Genomic DNA, 18,743 nt, shown 5'->3' with positions numbered 1-18,743 from the left:
ATGGTCCAATAGTCTACACATAAGGAATTTGCAGTAAGAGTTGGGTGCCTCTTTTATGGATGTATAAATAGACCTTAAAGGTCTTCTGTTCTTTATATTTCCCTAGATAATCACTCGAAGGTCTCTTGTTTACAAATCAAGTTTCAACCCACACAAAATTTGCCGTTTCTACATCACATTTTTTATTTTTTCCAAAAAATTTAAAAGCTTACACTTATGAACTCATTGCCTAGCCTTGCCAATCCAGCATTTAAAGAGTATCCATGACAGTGAAAATAATTTAAATGTTGGGAATATAGGTACATGTTATAAGACCAATGAATTATAAGTAGTAGTGCACATGCAATGGGACAGTGTGGAAACCAAGAGTACTGTTCAAATGTCAGGTTCAATGTTGAACTCATTAATTGTTGGCCAATATGTCTGGTCTCTGTTATTGGTAGGATCCAGTCTTCCAGGGACCAATAAATAATGCCACAGAATCGTGACACCCTCACTCACTAGACTAGACTTCTTCTGTGAACTAAAACCATATAAGGCCACAAGGCACTCTCTCTTGTTTCACCTGTTTTGAAGAAACATCTCAAGGTGGGCTTTCTGAAATGCCTACCAAAAATACCAAATTATACATGGCCATTCTATGCTTTTTGTACCAAAATGTAAATTTGAGGTCCTCTTCACTTCTCACAGTTCCACTTACATGTGTCACTGAGAAACTGAAAGGGAACCAAAATTGGAAAGAGAGAGAGAGAGAGAGAGAGGAAGTAACATAAAATATCTGATTATGAAAACCATTTTAAAAAGAAAAAAAAAAAAAGAAAAGGGTTCTCTACTCTCAACAAGAGAAATATCCACAAAGTGATTCAAGGTTTATGCATAATACCCCATAGTGAAGTTGTTCTTTCCAAGTGTTCATGATTTCTCCTCTTTATGTTCTTCTAAGCTTTTTTTGTTCTTTGGCCAGAAATCTTCTTAGGTTTCCACTAACATTAAAAGAGGGCTTCCTGCTGATGGCAACGTTCCACTGCAGCTGGGTGTAAGAGAAGAAATAAATAGGATATTATTATCGCACTGACTCCACTAGACCCTCATTGTTTGCAACCAACTTATTTTAATAGCCCCCTAACGTATTTATAAATGTTCCACAGTTTCTACTAATTAAAAAGAAAAAAAAAAGGAGAGAGTTCTCAGAACAAGTGGCATAGAGTTGCAGATAAATGAGGTGCAGAAAAAAAAAATATCATACATTATAGTGCAGTGAGATTATTTCATGTCAAAGAGCATAGAGATAGACACTAAGGTGCCACCGTACCCTGCCCTCCAGCATATATATATATATATATATATATGGGCAAAACAATGTTCCCTAGTCGCTCGATCCCTACACCTAGACATGGAGGGAGGGGGGGAAATGATGCCCCACTCATGTGAAATACAATACCACCTCTATTTGATGCTCATGTATGCTTCCATTCTAGCACAACGGCCGTATGAACAAGGAGCATTCTTTCCCATATAGAGAAAAGAATCATAACGGTCTGATGTAGGAAACACCATATGTGTGGGCCAATGAGAGCACATAAGGAAACATCTTCAGCGCACACAGTGGGGCAGTGCGGTCTTTTTGCACATGTTAGTGCTTGCGCATTTTTTGCACTAGCTCAGCAGGTTTTTTTTCCCTATATATGTAAGGCAGGGATCGCTACCTAGTCGCGTGACTTCGACACCAATGCTGGGCCAATGGAAGAGCACGCATAGACATCCACTCAGGGGGTGCAGGGGACATGACTGGGTACCGATCTTTTCCCCATAAATGTGCTTTTTTTCTACTCTTAGCTAGGCTTCAACCATGCCTATTAGTTTGAGTCTTTCCCTCTCCTACTGATGGCAATGCAGAAGGTGGGAGTTGGGATGACTACTGGAGTTTGTTTTGAGTTTTGTTCTTTTGAAGTCTTTTTCTTCTTTTAATGAAATAATCCTCTAAAAAAAAAAAAAAAAAAAAAAATCATGCCTATTAGTAAATTCTAGTTAAAACTCAAAACTACATATTGAGGTCAAAATTTAATTTAAATCCCTTCTAAAATAAATACTTATACATTATTCATTCATCACACAATTCCCCTGAAGCTATAATTAACATTTTAAACATTATATAATATTCAAGAATATTTGAACACAAATCTCTCTCTCTCTCTTTCTCTCATTCATGCAAAGCAACGGATCCATTAATAAACTATGGCATGCTTCAAAATACAAGCACATGCATTCTAGTTAAAATTATATTTACATGTACTATTTATGACTTTGCCATATATTAACAAAAAAATATATATGCTGTAGACATTAGGTAGAATAAAGTATTTAATTACCATGAAATACATTCATCTTGTAAGGTTTTATAAAAAAATATAAAAAATTGATTAAAGCTAGCATTGAGGAGGAAGAACTTTGAAATGACCATACATCAGCCTTAAGAGGATTCTTTTTTTTTTTTTTTTGCACAAAAGACTTATTAGATGAATCCCACCCCACCCCCCACAAAAAAAAAAAAAAAAAAAAAGGATAAATAAAAGGATGAACCCCAAGTGGGTTTTGAAAGTTCTATTTGAATACAGTCCAACTTGTGTGTAGGCTTCTTTAGGTCACATGAATCCAAAGAAGAAGAAAAAAATAAAAATAAAAAAACAAACACTATTTTAGGAGAATTTCAAAACAAGGACTTCTAAACATTAAAAAAAAAATCTTAATTTATGATCTATGAATGTAATATAAAAGAAAAATATTTACAATAAGATTGTAACTTTATCTTTGTACTTTTTAATATAACATATATTTTTTTAATGAAGGTAAATGTTATCATTTCACATAAAATCTGCATTAAATAACTTTCAATTTTTTTTGAATTTTTTTTTATCACATATTAAATATTGCGTCAAATAACCTTCAGGAATAAGGCAAGTGGTAATTAAACAAAGTTTATAACTTCTTACTTCACCATTTTGATATCAATAAGTTGCACATTACTTAAAATTTTCACTTTCTATCAATTAAATTGAATTTACTATATCTAGTTTTTACTTAATCTTTGGTCCAGCCATTTGTGATCAAAAGATAACAAAATGGGTTCCTTAAGAGATTTGTAATTGACTTGACTAAGAGTTAGAAGAGATGTAAACTCTCTCTCTCTCTCTCTCTCTCTCTCTCTCTCTCTCTCTCTCTCTCTCTCTCTCATAATAATAGACACAAATTAAATATATTAGAATCATTATGATCTAGCATGAAAATAATGGGAATGTTGCAATCACTGATTGATCATGAGTTTCCTCTCTTTCAAGCACATTTAGAATTGTGACCTAGGCATGAATATGTGAAATATTTTCCAATTATTAAAATATATTAGAACCATGATGATCTAGCTTGAAAATGGAAATGTTGCAATCAGCGATTGATCTTGAGTTTCTCTTTCTTTAAAACGCATTTAGAATTGTGATCTAGGCATGAATATGTGAAATATTTTCCAACCAAGTACTGATTATCATATATAATTTAAATAGGCTCCAACAAAACCTCCATTATACATACCTTATAAGCTTAGACAAAAAACAAACAAGGTTGATGGGTGAAAGGCAAGAGGAGAGAATGGAGTGCCAGAATTAGCTAAGCAAAGCTGCATGATCCTTTTTCTTCTCTCCTTTTCCAAGGTAGATAGCAAAGGTGCATGCTTGTGGCTACAACAGAAAGTTTGGCAAGCCAAACTCATGCCTGCCTGGCCCTCTAATAGATCCATCCCTCTCATGCCATGGCTATATAATTTTTTAGCTTTTGACCTCAGAATATGCTGGAATGTAGGGGAACATATCACCTCATGCAAGTATCAATTAAATTTACGTTACTTGCCAAACCTACCCAATGATTTATGGATGGACTAATGAGTCAATAAAATAATAACTAATCCCATAAATTTTTTTTTTTCATGTTGCAAATATTAATCCATATATACACCTTTCAAGCTTCAAGGAGTTGACTTAATAAGTCAACTTTATCCCCTCTCAAAAAAAAATGATAAGTCAACCTTTACCAAAAAAGCTTGATGAATCAACTTGGATCAATTTCCCGAGTTTTATTAAGTTGACCCATTCAATCCGAGTCTCATTTATATTATTTATTAAATTTTTTTTTTTGGAATCATTTAGTTATTTCTTGACTACTCACTACTCACTAGTAGTATTACTCAGTTGTCAGTATTGTAAATTTACTTGACCAACTCCATCCAATCAATGAGATCACTGCAGTATTCATGAAATGAATAATTTAGACAGATTTTTGGGCCTCTAATGTCCTAGTGTGCCTTAATTATCCTACCCTCTTTTTCAAAATTTAATAATAATGGATCATATTTTCATTGTTGAGGGTTGATATCTTGTATTCTTTGGACTAAATTGTAGATTGCCTTTGGAGGGCCATCTTTACATGGAGGTAACGATTGAAATTTTTATCTCTTTCTTTCACTATAAATTGTTGCGAAGGTGTCAAACACTGAAAGGCGTCAGGAAGAGAGCATGTAACCCTTTCTCTATTGTTAGTAAAAACTGCTATCATATCTCCTAAGACATGTATCTTGCCGGAATATGTAAATATATGAGTTATAGTTGTGTGGATTTTTTGTCTTTATGTTTCATTATGTTTTCTGCATCATGAGTAGGATTTCATTTCTACAATTTTACTTTTATTTTTAATTTTTGATTTATAATGGGCTATATTATCCATTACTTGTATTATTACATGGTAGTATTTTATTTACAACCAATTTTGAAGTAAAAATGTAAATTTAAAAATTTAGCATGTTTATTAGTAGATAAAAAAAATGTATTTATAAAAAGGACATCAATATTATATGTACATACAACCGCATACAATACATTTATAATATGTTCATAGATTAATAAATAAATAAATAAATGCACAAAACAAAAGGTCAGATTGTATACAAGTATACTTCTCATGAACAATATAATATGTTTATCACAATATTTTATCAATTAATTGTGTAATGGTTATATTTGGGTTTCATTCAGCTTCAAAAATTTTAAACAATAAAAATTAAATATAAATAAATAATAGTACCCGTTTACATATAAATAATATATCAAACAAGTTAACAAATTATGGTGTGAGATACTAGTGCAGAAAAACAAGTCAAAGACATGCCTTTGGGTGGGGAGCTATACCTTCCGGCCCCTCACTTGCTCTTGTGTGGTGGGCCTTCGAACCTTGCTTGCACCAAAAGAAAGTTATTCTTTTTATTATTATTATTATTGATAAGGTATTCTTCTATTTCATTTCCATATGTTCTAAAACTCCATATATATGCATTTTATATGATATATTTTCTTATACTTTATAAGCTATTTACTGAATATATATAACAGATAATTAGAGGAAAATAAAATGGCTTCCATACCCGCCAACTATTTTTGCCACTTGGAGGACTGCATTGATCATTTTGACAAATATATAGGCTAGACACTATAGTTTGAATATGACGCATGTTAAATATGTGGCATATGGTTTAGGAATCTTCCATTTGCTCTTTCAAATGGCCAACATTTGCCTAAGTATAATTGAAGTTTAAGTCAATTATATCATGGAAGATTATACACAACTTCAAAGAGGCTAATTCGATTGCTGATTATTTGGCTAGAGATGCGGTGAAGACAAGATTTTCATGTTCAAATGTAGATTTCCCGAGTCATATTATGGATTTGATAAGGAGAGATGCGGATGGTAGACCGAATTATAGGTTTGGCTAATGCGTTGTTCTCTACCCTACTGATGATAATGCCGACAGTGGGGGTTGAAAGAGCAAGTTTAGGGTGTTTCCCATTTGTATTGATGTTATTTTCTTCTCTTTAATAATATAAATTTTTAGTGAAAAAAAAAATCAATGTGTTAACATGGCAATTAAGATCCTAGTATAACTAACATTAGTAGAGGGAATGAACTTCTAACTCAATGGCAAGAAATTAAACAGTTGGATCTAGTGTAAGTTGAAATAAAATCTAGAGATCCATCCTCCTAACCCCCATTTTTCTAATGGGACCCCTTGCTGATCATTGTTTGGACTCAATGTGAGGCTTAGCTCAAAGAAAAAAAAATACTAGAGGATAGTGCAGATGAAATGTTGACAAAGTTTGAGTGCCAACCCGAATGACCATGTGTCAAATAGAATTGCCAGTAGTCCACAATCCTGCAGTGGTAGCTCTCCCCACCCTAATCCTTGAATTCCCATGCCACCTATAAATGAAATGAAAATAGTCTCTTTTTTATTTTCCCTTCTTTTAAGGACATAAGGACATATGTGCAGTGGGCTACTAGATCCTTTGAAAAACAAGGAGAAATATGCTTACATAAAGTGGAAAGCTATGTGTTCCCTCATGTTTGGAATATATAGGTAAACTTCATGCACCCAAGGAACTCAAAAACCATTCTATAGTACCTGGTAGGAAACTTCCCTTTTCAGCTCCTTCCCATATCTCTTCCCACCATAATATACATCCTACCCCATTGTTATATATAGGGTTGCTTTCTACTGGTTAAGGTTGGTAACAACACCACACAGCACAGACCTAGCAACTGTGGTCTATGTGTACAGACATAAGTCTCCATTTCTCTTCCACCACCTTCTATGTCTTAAAAAGCTTGCGTGAGTGATTTTTCTTTTCTTTATTAAACCAAAGGTTATTTAGATGCATTGGTCATTTGGTTGCCCACGTCTATGACTCCAACCAAAGTGGAAAACCCTAAGGACATCATAACCATAATCTCTCTCTCTCTCTCTCTCCTTAAATTCCAATCAAGAAAGAATAAGAAAATCTTAGTTACAATTAATGGGGGTGAGTTGATGATGTGACCACCTTGATGTGGAGGGGTAATTAGGACCACAACTTAGGAGAGTTTGATGGATCACGCTTATGTTTTGTGTAGGTAATGGAAATCACTTTGGTGGGAAGTGTGGATTGACCTGATTTGACTGTTTACTGTTTCATTACTGTTTGGATGATTTGATTTTTTAACAACAGCATGAGAAAAGGACTTCAGTTGGGTCTTGGGAATAAGAATCATCAAAATTTGGATTTTTTTTCTCTTGATGTAATTTTTTTCTTTTATTGGAAAAAAAAATGGAAAAAATGGAAACCATTCTAATGAGTGTGTTTTGAATATGTAATGGATGCTTGATTTAATTGGCAGTGTTTACATCAGAAGAAATGTCTTCTTGACTTCTACATTCTATTTACACTAATAATGATGATTCATTAAGATTTCTATTTAAGGAGAAGGAGATGGGAGAAGCACAAAGAAATTGCTAATGCATAGGTGAAGAAAACTTTCTTCAAGGAGAAGTTGTAATTATAGTGACATAAGTATATTTCCAAATATTACAACATACACCTGATCCTATATAGAACTTACAAGCCTGCTCCTGGTGATACTTCTACCTATTTTTGTATTGGAGGTGGCTCTTACTTGTGTTTGCCATTCTTTCTTTTATAAGATGTCCATTTCCCTATTTTCCTATATCTATTTATTTTTTTTGTAAAATTTTCTGTGCAAACTATATTTACATGAAAATTTTCCTACATTTTCTATATTCTTTTTAAAGTATTTTATCTTACAATGAAAATTTTTTTTCCCACTTTTTTACAAGGAGACAAGAGGGTAATAAAAAAAAAATCTCAAATAACCTAGGTAAGTGCGTCATTTTGGTATTAAAATTGAAAACCGACTCAGAACCAACCCACTAAAATCCGGAACTGATCCATTCCATTACCAAATGGGATATTTGTTTTGGAAGTTGATTTTAGGACCGACTATTAAATGAAATAGGACAATTTTGGGATGGGTTGCCCAATTGAAACTAAAACAGTCAGGACATATAAAAATCCTTTGTGGTGAAGCAGTGAGGATCCAACAGCTGGGGTGCATGTCAGGGCCCTACCAACCGTTGGATCCTAACTGCCACTCACCACCCATTGCTGAGGATTTAAAGCTTAGCCAGGACTTGTTTAAAATGCATAGTTGATTTTAGTCAATATATTATACTTAAAACTTACTAGGAATAACTTAATTACTAAGAAAAAATAAGTGTTGACCAGTTGGTGTTTGATATTTGTATGCTTAGGAATATATATTCAATTATTGAAGGAATCAGAGTCGAAATGTCCCATTATTAAATGGGCCAGATCCTAGTATTTGAATCATTTTATAAAATAGGACATTTATAGGATTGGTCCCTCGGGACCAAAACCATCTTGATTACCAGGAATCGTCTCGATTGACATCCTTAATCCTAGAAAACCTTTAAGTTTTATTGAAATCAAAAAACAAAAAATAAATCAATAAACAAGTAAAAAGGGAGGGACATGAGTCGAAATGTCCCATTATTAAATGGGCCAGATCCTAGTATTTGAATCATTTTATAAAATAGTACATTTATAGGATTGGCCCCTCGGGACTAGAACCATCCTGATTACCAGGAATCGTCTCGATTGACACCCTTAATCCTAAGAAACCTTTAAGTTTTATTGAAATTAAAAAACAAAAAATAAATAAATAAACAAGTAAAAAGGGAGAGACATGCATCCTGCCTAACCCCATATACCTAAAAGATTGTAACTTCCTGGGCAGTCATCAAAAATATATAGACTAAAGCCTCAAGCCACCTTACTCTTAACATCGTGGACTGATCTTCAGTGTAAAGTTTATGTTGGTGGGTTTGGAGTGGTCGCTATCTCTCCATGCATATATCCAGACAAGCCAAGAATTAATAGAGCTCAAGATCACCAGGGAAGTGATCAGAATGATAAATACTTTTCGCATCTTTATTTGTGGCTGATACTGTGGACATACGTCAAAAGAAATTTTAGTGGCCAGGAAGTAGAAACAGTTAAAGTTGGGCCTGGCCTATGTAGTAATAATGGGCCACCAAAGTTTGAGGTAATAATAGATATATGGACCAAGTTTCCTTAAGGCCACGATGAATGGGCATGCGCGGAAGTGGGGTACTAGGAGAAAGTTTTGGGAATATATTAAAATCCTATAAGGGTTTGTGAACCCTCGGTGAACCGTCCTCTATAAGTTAAGGAAATTTTTTTCCTAAATCTATTATGTCTTTAGATGTTCTTGGAAGACATGGGTTACACTAGTGTATTCCAACTAAGTTTTAACACTAATTCCACAGGTTTGGGAAACCTTCAAAATTTTCGTTTCAAGAGGAAAAATCATTGCAATTATTGGTGCTCAACAAGCAAGCAATAGACTTCATTGTGTGAGGTTAGATGATGAGGCATTAGTAGCCCACAGGGGCCATTTAAATTGGCCCAAAAGCCTTAACACAACAAGCGAATATACAGCCGAAACTATACTCATCTTTAAGCCCACCCATGCCATTACAAGAGCCAAGATGTGTTGAGAAACATTATCTAATGGTAAAAATAGCAAAGAAGTGCCAGGATGCACAATCTAACGATCAAAAGGGCTCAAAACAATTGGCATATCCAGGCCAGAGATCCTCTCCAGTCAATATCTGGTGTGGGAACAGGTGGACATACAGCTTCCCCATTGTTTTCTTTTACCTACTTTCTTGTTACTATAGAGGAGATTTACCAAGGCCGCATTTGGTAGTCATTCAGTTCCAGAAACAACATTTCGTATCAAAAACAGAATTTTCAGTTTCTGTGCCAAAATACCATTTTAAAACAAAAAAATGGTGTTTCGTGGACCTGTTTCAAGAATGATTACCCTAGTTTTCACTTTTTTTTTTTGGAACAAAATGGAAATAACATAACAAGGTTTTGTCGTTTCATCGTTTTGCATTTTGAGCCTCTCTTTTTTTTTTTCATTCCAAAATAACAGAAAAACACCAAGTTGACACCAATTGCTTTATTCCGGTTTTTTTGTTCCCATAGAGCAAAAAAATGCCAGAAACGTTTTTCTGGATAACTACCAAACGCAGCTCTAGCATAACCAATGGCCAATAGAATAGTGTTCCCTCCGATGCACCTAGTCTATACATTATAGTGAGGCAGAAACTACGCCGTTTGATTAGGTCAAAATTGGCAATCTCCCTGGAGACACTATTGCCCAATACTCAGAAATGTTAGATCTCCCCTCCATGTGGCAAAAATAAGTAGCCCACTTAGAAAACCTCTCTAAGTACACCAATGTGAAAGAATAAAAATAAAAAAACCTTTTATAGCCAAGGGCTAAAGATCGTTGCTCAGTCATGTAGCCCTTGCACAACTAGGGGCCAATGTGAGTATGCCGAAGCATTAACACAAATGGGATTTTTCACAGAGGGTGAGACAATAATTTTCACGTGCCCCTATGTCTAAGCATAGGGGCCACATGTTACATCCGTACCTAAATCTGATCTATTTTGAACTTTTTTAATATAGGTGGTGCACCAGAGAGTTCAGTACTGGTGACTTGTGGACAGCCTCAGTCTACTGTTTGGAGGAACGGAATGACCTCTCATGCTCGTGCAAATGTTGCAGGGAGAACTGGAAGGATTTTAGCCTCCGAAGGTTTGGTGGTGAGTATCCTAATCCCATTGCTTTAGCTTACTCAATCATGATAGATATACCTCATTATGATGTAAAAACCCCTATGGGAACCCCCTCCCCAATTGGGAAAGAATACTCAGTTAAAATAGTGTTGCAGAATCTACAGGTTGATCATCCACAGCTGGATGGTGATCCATCGTTGATGCCTACCAATGGATCTATACTGCCCAGATTAGGTTAATGACTATGCCGCCTGGCGTATCGCAATTGTGCTTTCCGATATGTTTTCCTATCCATGAAACATCATTTCTAGTGATCAATTAATACCTTGTGGAACCAAGGGGTGGGCCTCATGGTGCAACAATGAAGTTAATGAGTTTTGAGTTTTTTACTAGACCAAAGCAAGCAGGCCTTAGTTACTTGAGCTTATAAATAAAACCAAGCCTGTATGGCTCATTTATATCACACCCTCAAACAATTGAGAGGGAGAGAAAGAAAGGAAGAAGAAGAAGAGAAGCTTGGAGCTTGGTGCATGTTGCCCATGTTTGCTCAACTAAGGTTGGTGGTCAACCTCCATCTCTCCTTCTTCATTTCTATGTACTAAAGTGACCTAGGGTTGGACTGTGGGTTGGGTTTTGACTAAAACTCAATGATGGAACCTTGGGCTAGGTTTGGGTGTGCTCCATAGTGAATGTGAGACCCCAATGCATACCCTCCAACCCAAGAATCATGTTCACCAAGTTTAGGTTAGGTGGTTTTGATAGAAAACCCACTTTTTAGGGTTTCGAATGGAGATTCAGTCGAATCTTGCAATTGTACTATTAAAAATGTGGTCCAATAGGCTTAAATAAAATGTGGAGTCACCCTCTACATTCTCTATGGACCAAAAAATGGCTTTAGGTAGGTGGTGGTTGGGATCTAAGCTGAAGAATAGTCTTCGAATTATCATCGATTGATCCACCAGTGAGACCAACCAATAGATAAGTTTTAGATTTTTGAAGCTATTGTGCCATCCACCGATGGCATCAATTGCTGATGAACACTAATTTTGTAAGGTGAATGATCCACCAATAAATCATCCATTGTTGATCATTAACCTACCAGTGGGACCTACTGATGGGTCTTGCTAAACATTTTTCAAAGTTGTCTAGGAAATCTTTTAGGAAATATTCTTGGGGGTTTTTTGACACCTTCATTAACACTCAAATTTCACCTACTTGTTAAGTTAGAGTTAAGCTTTCGGTGAGGCCTATCGGAGTATCTTTGAGTGTTGATTCCGGATTAAAATCTTATCAAGTAAACAGACAAGGTGAGTGGGTGGTTTGATTTATTTTGAGAGATGTTTTGCATTATAAAATTTGTGTTTGTCACTTCATACATATGTATTTTATTAATAACCTCATGTATGCTTAATTTATTATTGATTTAACTACTTTTATATGAAGTTTGGTACTATGGTTGTTGTGTGTGAATGGGCGGGATCCGGTGTTACCTAGGTGGATTCCAGTATCGTGATCGCTACGTAGTTTTAGGCATCATGCATTGTGTGCACATTAGTGCTAATCTTGGAAATGGGTTGCAGTGTAGCTGAGGTCCATTCTGGTACTGTAGTCGCCATACTAAATTGCATATGCTAGAACTAAGCTTAGAAATGAGTTGCAGTGCGGCTGAGGTCGTTTCTAGTACCATCGTCACCATACGAATTGTATCATTATGAAATGACATGTATATTGTGGTTAAGATCAAATACCATATGCTATAACCCCTTGCCAACAAGGGATTAGGTGTTGGATAACCCATTTTGGTAGTTCTGACAAGATTTTTCGCAGTACTACTTTCTCGATACGATGCAATTGTTATCAGAGGTGAACTTAACCCAGGTGACCGATGTTTGAGTTTCGAGATCATGGTACCAATTAAGATGGGGAGATCAGGTTTTTGTTGGCTGATTGATGGGAGAATTTTGGGATCGACAGGATCCTAATCATGATAGGGTTTGTATCATTGGTGGCCGATATGTAATTTTTGGAACCAGAGATATTACCTAATGTGTTGCAGTTTTACTATACCCTACTTTTAGCTGTTTGCTAGATGAACAATAAAATGATCTGCATCATTCACCATATCATGGACTATGATGTGTTTGCTTGCATGTTCTCCATGCTTCATTGAGCTAGTTGGAGCTCACACCACATGCATGTCTCTTTTAGATGATGATGCAGGTATGGTCGTATCTATGATTAGCAACACATCCTCTTCTATGGCTGAGTATGCTGGAGACAGACGGACTCCAGAATCTAAAGAGCATGGTGTGCCTTGTGCTCGAGATGATTGTGCCTACAGTGCGCTGTGATCGAGGATTGTGTTGTCCATTGTTATTCGCCATCTTTTTTGCGTATTAACTTGCTTATTATGATATACGTCTTGATATATTAATTCTTGAGATAAATTTTTTATTGTAATAATGTTATTACACTTTAGTCTTCCAGGTATAAGAATCATGTTTTATATAATTTCTTCCATTGCTTCTGATTTAGTGATCCTGTTGTGGATTGCGAGTGTAAGGTACTACTTTTGAGATCCTAGTAGGTCATGTAACACAATGGTAAGCATCCTAATCGCATTCAGGTTCTTTTACGGACTGGGGTATGACACCACATGGCCATGCATCTTTCTTTTTACCTATAGTAAATTATGATCTTCCTTGTTATGATGCTGCAGCGGATGGTGGTGAAACTAGAAAAGATAAAATAAACAAAGAAAAAAATTAAAGCAAACCAGAATTATATACGTGATAATTTATGAGAGACTCATCTAAGGTGCATAAGCTATATGCAATGGAGACCTTTGAATGCTCTAGTACGGGGAAGTGATTTATTTCAAATTGAGAGAGCCAAAAGAATTAGAAGTAGGCCTCGAATATTTATAGCAGTGGTGAAGATAGATATGAATAGCTTAAAATTGAAATCTTGTATAGCTTTGGATAGAGCTGATTGGGGAAATAGGATTCATATGATCAGGGGTGCTAAAATCCTCTGTGGAACGTCATGTGTTTGCGCACAATTTTTTTTTTTAGGGTTATAAAATAATACCCTATAATGCCTTTAAGGTGTCTCTAAAGGTGACACATCTATCTGTTCTAAATTCCAACTTAATGTACCAAGTCAAGATATATTACACTTAAAAAAAGAAAGTTCATGTACTTAAATCATGTATATCACACTCTAAACCATGAGAAAGAAAAAAAAAAATTTCAAGGACTAAGGTAAAGACGACAAGCTAGGTCACTAACTGAATTTTTCATCATTTTTTTTTTCTTTTTTTTGAGGCACTAGCACAAGGTCTTTTACTCTAGGTTTGGGTTTGGAGTTGGCCCATTTGCCCGGAATTTGGGTCTTCCGATCCCTTTTATTTCTTTAGGTTTTGAGTCAGTCTAATAGTAAAATTTGAGTCGGTTTTGGTTTTGGGCATGGTTACTTGATTTCAAAATTTTCTTTCCCTAGTACAATTTGTCAAACACAGTCAATGCATCAATGAATGTTTGCACAAAATAACACATAATGAAAATATAGCAAAACAAAGGAGCGAACATGAAACTTAGATTGATTTTTTGATTTCAGTGTCATTGGATCCCCTTTCAAATTTAGGTGGTATAGGACTATGGTTTTCAAATTTCCAGGTCCCTCACAAATAACTGCTAATGATGGTCTTCGAAACAAATTTTTTTCTTATATAACACCGATTGACGTGATGACAATGTCATTGGACCCTCTTTTCAAAATTAGGTGGTTTAAACCTCAGATTTTCAATTTTCCAAGGTACCTTCACAAATTTCTTGCTGGCCAATGATGGCCCTCAAAACAAAATCTTTCTTGTAGAACTCCAATTGACATAATTTCAATGTCATTAGTCCCCCTTTCCAAATTAGGTGGTTGAGATCTTGTATTTTCATAAATTTCTCATTGACCAATGATGGCCCTTGAAACAGAATTTTTTTTTTTTTTTTTTTTTTTTGTGGAATTTTGATTGACCTGATTTCAATGTCATTGGATTCCCTTTTCAAAATTAGGTGTTTTAGACCTAGGATTTCCAATTTTCAAGGCCTCTGAGACCCTAATTGAGGCACATTAGTTTAGGGAAAGGTTTAAGGTTTTGTTTCTAGGGTTTAGCTTGATTTCAGGGGATTTTTATCTATTCCAAATATTCACCATTTTATAAAATACATTGGGTAAAAAAAAAAAACTATATTGTGTGACAAATTTTAATTTTGATAATGTATGGTGCTTGCGCCTAATGGGCCAAAATGACTATTCCACCTCTAATGAAAGACAGAAATCCGGCCCATAATGATGCTTCTTTTGTGTGTGCTCCCATTGACCACGTTCCTAAACAGAAAACCCTCCCCCTTTAAATTTTTCTACAAATATTTTTTTAGTCAAAAGATTGTATATACGGTGCATAGTGCATGGTTCATGGTCGTATATAAATTGTGCAATGGAGACAATAGCCCTGCAAAAATACCAAAAGTCAACCCCTATGTATTTGTTTATAAAAATGAGCACTTCTAATAGTTTCAGTTTTTTGTAAATTGCCTCTGTATATAGTTTACTTATATAAATACATATTACACTTCCCATTAAATTTCCAAGACGTGTACTACATATTCAGCTGCGGTAAAGAAAAAATTACAAGAATAAGTAAAAATTATCATATTCTGTTTGTTCCATTAAAATGCTTTTAGTAGTGGGTTACTTCTACAATTCTTTTTTTAAAGCTTTGCTTTTTATTATATGAAACCTGTAAATTTTTTAACTTCAATTGAATGGTTGAACCATACTTTCAGTTGCAAACCACAGGGACCACAGGGGTTATTGTAGCCACTATCCTGAACTGAACTGAAAATGGGAGAACATCATCATAGACTTTGTTACTGAACTGCCCCGCACTACTAAGGGCATGGATGCCATCCGGGTGATTATTGATTGCTTGACCAAAGCAGCTCACTTTATTGCTATGAAAATTACTTTCCCCATGAACAAGTTAGCCAAGTCATACGTGGACAACATAGTTTCTATTCATATTGTACCATTTAGCATTATCTCCGAACGGGATCCCAAGTTTGCTTCTAAAATCTGACGGTGTGTCTAGAAGGCTATGGATACATAGCTGAACTTCAGTATGGCGTTTCAGACCCTAAAGGATATGCTTAGGTCTTGTGTCCTTTACATGAGGTACAGTTAGAATGATCACATCTCACTTATTGAGTTTTCCTACATCAACAGTTACCAAGCTACCATCGGCATGGCCCCATTTGAAAGTATAGCAGGAAATGTCATATACCTCTTTATCGGGATTAGGTTGGTGAGCAGTGTATCTTGGATCCAGAGTTGATACATGCCACTAGTGAGAAGGTGGGTATAATCAGAAAAAGCATCAAGGCATCTAAATCTAGACAGAAGAGCTATGTAGATGTGAGGAGAAAACATCTAGAGTTTGAGCTTGGAGAAAATTTAATCATTCATATTTCACTGACCAAATGAGTAATGTGGTTTAGCAAAAAAGGGAAGTTGAGCCCCAGATTCATTGATCCTTACGAAATACTTGAGAGGATTGGATTGGTGGCATATAGATTGGAATTACCCCCGACATTTTATGCTTTCCATGGTGTGTTCCATCTGTCTATGTTGAGGACATACATTCCTGACCTAACACATATCTTGTCTCATGAGCCACATGATCTTGATGATGACGATATGGCCTATGTGGAGCAACCTAAAGAGATCATTGACGAGAAGGACTATGGTCTTCGACATATTGTTTTCTTCATTAAGATACGGTGGATAAACAACCTAGATTCGTAAGCATCTTGGGAGTGAGAAGACAAGATGAAAAAGAAATATCCTCAATTTTTTTTACTTACCAAGCATCCTCAGTTTTTTGAATTACCAACTAAGAAGTTTTTCAAAAAAAAATAGTAAGAAGTTTTTTCAAAAAAAAAAAAAAAAAATAGATGGAGTGTTCGTATTTGAATTTGTCACATCAAGTTTAAATGGTCCAATTGAATATGGATCACCTTGTGTTGGATTTTTTTTTTTTTTATATGCCTAAGTATTTCGTCCAAGAGCTGCCTTGCACCACCAATAGGGGGTCCCCTCTTATACACATTCGGGGGGGGGCGGGGGGGCACCATGGTCATCCATGTGTCTGGTAATCTCAACTTCCTATTATGTCTCTCATATTTTTTCCTCCCTTATCTTCTTATCTTAGTTTTTAATCACTCTCTTTTTTGTTCAAATAAGTCCTAATCACTTTCTTAGTTCCTTTTATATTTAAATGTCTTTCATTATCAATTATCCCTTAACTAAGGGGATTTGATTCTTGTAATCCTTGTATAATATAACACGTGAGTATGTATAATATATGCCTCTTTCCTCTCTCAGATATGCCATTTTCTTCTCTCAATCACAAGCAATTATGAGTATATATCCTTACCAAAAAAAAGGTATGGGTAGTTGCACATATCAAGGAGAGATATTAGTGGTCAACGGTTAAATAGAGAAAGAGTTGCCGGTTTAATACAGAGGCACCGCATGTCAGCAGCGTACACACGGACTCATTCCACACTATATACCTTAGAAGAACAAGAAGTTCAGGAAAGACGAGGAGGGAATAAGAAGAATAAGAACATCCTTCTTCTTGTCCAAGTTGTACAGAGGTATTAATTGATAAGTTGTTCCTTATCCGTTTCAATTTCTTTAATTAATTCCTTGCTCCTTTTATAGCTTCGGTTTCATTTCTTTTATTTGTTTTGTATAATGATGTGTTATTTCTATAATTCTGTTTTTAAAGCTTTGTTTTGTATTATACTTTTTTTTTTTTAAATAAATTTATTTAGAGAAACGGGAAGAACTCATGGATGGCAAACATTGTTCTTGGATCTAAGGATAAGAAATGGTCCAAACTATCTTACCCGTCATAGACAATACCCTCCTTACCAAAGAATCAGTTAAGCTGTTAAATTCTCTTGGAACAAAAGAAAAAATATAAAATCCAAAATATGTCTTCAAATGAAGAATGTCCTTTAATATGGGCTTGACAGTCAAAGGAGCTGATGAAGTTCCATTGTTCAAGTAGACAATAATATCTTTATTGTCATTTTCCACCACAACATAAGTGATATCTTCAGAAATTGCTTCCAATAGAGATGAGCAGATTGCTATTGCTTCACCCACCAAAGCCGATTGAAACTGAACTAAATCTAAGATGGAAAAATAAGGGTCGCCTTAATGGTCATGACAAATGAATCCTAAACCTCCATGCATTGATCCAGGGGGGAGACTTGCATCACAATTAATTTTGAAATAATTTGCTGGAGGTTGCTCACATTGAGAAACGAAGAGAGCGATTGAAGGAGATATGAATTATACTGAAACATGTGAATTCTTTAACTTCAACTTTACTGGTTTTCCATTTTTCCTTTTACAGTTGCAGCAGAAGTTGGATCGTTGAAAATGGAATATTATAATAATCGTGGAAAAGCTAAGGAGGAGGAGTTAAAAAGAGGCAGGGAGGTTATGGGTGTGATAGTAGCAATAGAGTGTGAAAAACTTGGCATCAACCCTAATTCCCTTTTGGGAAATGAAGAGGAGAAGGAAGAATACATTAGAAGGATAAAACGTCGGTTGTTTGTGATTGAGAATAACAAACAAAGAAACCCTGGAAGAAAATGACAACACCAGCTCTACCCATTGTTGGGTTTAGTTGAACTAATCAAGTCAACTTTTTTTTCTCTTGTTACACTTCCTATTTTGTTGTAGTAGCTATTCTATTGGAGTCCTACTTGATGGAATACATTGTAGTGGAGATTATGAAACCATATGTAAACCTAGATAGAGGATAGAAGATTACATGCCAGACCAATTAGTGGGTATATATACATAGAGGTGATGATGTGGTGAGGGTGACTAAAAAAAAAATCATTACCAACAAGTGATATAAGGTTGGAAAAGTTCTTATATGATGAAGTGAGAATGGAAGATTACTTCCCCCCACCCCCACCCCCACCCCCACCCCCCTTTTTATCTCTAATTGTTATATATTTTCACTTGACACTGGTAAAATAATTACCCCCGTGGAAAGTCATCTATATCATGTTTGTAACAACTCCTTAAAGTAAACTCT

The 18,743-nt window shown here is 35.3% G+C and overlaps 1 long non-coding RNA gene across 1 annotated transcript; it reads left to right on the top strand.

The window, feature by feature from the left end:
- Window positions 1-17,182: 17,182 nt before the first annotated feature.
- LOC122070008 lies at window positions 17,183-18,100 on the top strand. Its single transcript, XR_006137628.1, has 2 exons — window positions 17,183-17,277; window positions 18,048-18,100. It is a non-coding gene; the product is annotated as an uncharacterized LOC122070008 (long non-coding RNA).
- Window positions 18,101-18,743: the final 643 nt, after the last annotated feature.

This window comes from Macadamia integrifolia, unplaced genomic scaffold (genome assembly GCF_013358625.1).
Source record: "Macadamia integrifolia cultivar HAES 741 unplaced genomic scaffold, SCU_Mint_v3 scaffold807, whole genome shotgun sequence".
Classification (NCBI taxonomy): Eukaryota; Viridiplantae; Streptophyta; class Magnoliopsida; order Proteales; family Proteaceae; genus Macadamia; species Macadamia integrifolia.
The sequence above is the reverse complement of the archived record's forward strand: the minus strand, read 5'-3'. Positions and strand labels throughout refer to the sequence as shown.